Source organism: Penaeus vannamei, chromosome 2 (assembly GCF_042767895.1).
Source record: "Penaeus vannamei isolate JL-2024 chromosome 2, ASM4276789v1, whole genome shotgun sequence".
Classification (NCBI taxonomy): domain Eukaryota; kingdom Metazoa; phylum Arthropoda; class Malacostraca; order Decapoda; family Penaeidae; genus Penaeus; species Penaeus vannamei.
The window spans coordinates 22303171-22305670 of record NC_091550.1 but is presented as its reverse complement, the minus strand read 5'-3'; positions in this window follow the sequence as shown (position 1 = coordinate 22305670).

Genomic DNA, 2500 nt, shown 5'->3' with positions numbered 1-2500 from the left:
TGATAATGATGACGATGATAATAAAAATGATGATAATGATAATATTCATAACAATGATAATAATGATAACAATAAAAGAGAAATATTAGAAGGATAAAATTAATAACACTTTAAAAGACACAGTGAGTATTAATGTCATGTTTTCATTTTTTTATATTGATCTGAGGATAAAATTTCATCCTATTATCATAAATCATGAATTCTATTATCAGCATTTTCATACAATATCCCTAATACTGATATTCTAATGATTATAAATCTTGTCATTCCTATCGTTGATACAATTTTCTTATTGTCGTAAAATAATCGTTATCACTATCCTTAAGACCCTAATTACCATTACAATTTCAACAATGATGATACCGATGGAAATGGCGATGATGACAATGATAATGATGTAAATGTTAACGATAGTAATAATAAAAAAGAAATAATGCTAACGCCATCCATACTACAAGTAGGGGATGGGAGGGGAGGGGAGGAAAGGGGGAGGGAGGTCATGTGGAAGAAGGAAATGGAGAGAACTGACAGGTGAGTTGAGAGAGGCAGCAGGGGAGAGGAGGGGTGGTAGGGGAGGGGAGAAATAGTAGGGGAAAGGGAAAGATAGAACAGGAGAGCTGACAGATGAGTTGAGAGAGGCGGCAGGGGGGGAAGGGGGAGGTGGCAGGGAGGGGGAGGGGAAAGCGGCAGGGGAGGAGGAGGAGAGAGGCGGCAGAGGAGTGGGAGGGAAGGTGGCAGGGAAGGGACACGAGGAGCTCGTAACAGCCCGCAGCCACGCTCGCCGGATATGCTCGATGTACTGATTTTCGATGGCGTGAATCATTGATAGCACAAACAGCCCTAAACGACAGCCCCCCCCCCCCCACCGCAGTACTTCGGGTACAAAAGCATTTTCTTGCTCTTATGAATGGCAGGACAGGAGGATGAATGGTGGTTAGTCATTGACACGGGCCGTTATCTATCCATCTCTTGATTCTGTCACACACACACATATATACATTTATGTATACACATATACATGTATGTCTATATATATATATATATATATATATATATATATATATATATATATATATATATATATATATATATATGTATATGTATATATATACATATATATATATATATATATATATATATATATATATATATATACATATATATATATATATATACATATATATATATATACATATATATATATATATATATATATATATATATATATATATATATATGTATATATATATATACACACACACACACACACACACACTCACACACACATACACACACACACACACACACACACACACACACACACACACACACACACACACACACACACACACACACACATATATATATATATATATATATATATTTACATATGTATATGTATATATGTATGTATATATCTATGTATATATATATAAATATATATATATATATATACATATATATGTATATATATATATTTGTATATATATACACATATCTACATACATATATACATACACACACACACACACACACACACACACACACACACACACACACACACACATATATATATATATATATATATATATATATATATATATATATATATATGTGTGTGTGTGTGTGTGTGTGTGTGTGTGTGTGTGTGTGTGTGTGTGTGTGTGTGTGTGTGTGTGTGTGTGTGTGTGTGTGTGTGTGTGTATGTATACACACGCACGCGCATTTATATACCTGGATAGATAAGTAAATTCGTCTATATCTACACACACACACTCTCTATGTGTACGTGTGTGTGCGCGTACTCCATTTCTCCGCGCGTTCGTGACAGTCATTAGTGTCGTGCCACATAAGCCCCTGCGGCACGTGGCCTTCAGATCTGTTTCCCTCGAAACGATTGGAGGTTCTTCTCTGAAGGTCACTCTCCACCTGCTGCTCCTCGAACCCGCTTCCTGCTCGAGATAAACGAAAATCTTAAGGATCAATGCGGTCGTTAAACCAACAGTAACTGGTTCATACAACTATTCTGTTAGCGATTCCTTTGTGCATTAAACAAAAAAATATAAGGAGAAAAAACGACAGCATAATTCCACGACCATGAAACACGAAATGAACTCATTAAAGTTAAACAAAAGCTTAGACAAACGTCTTCACTGTCAGACGTACCTCACACTGCCTCATGGACCCCCACCATATTGCCTCATGGTCTCTCCCTAATGGACCCCAACATATTGCCTCATGGACCCCCCAACATATTGCCTCATGGTCTCTCCCTAATGGACCCCAACATATTGCCTCATGGACCCCCAAACATATTGCCTCATGGAGATCCAACATATTGCCTCATGGACCCCCACCATATTGCCTCATGGTCTCTCCCTAATGGACCCCAACATATTGCCTCATGGACCCCCCAACATATTGCCTCATGGTCTCTCCCTAATGGACCCCAACATATTGCCTCATGGACCCCCAAACATATTGCCTCATGGAGATCCAA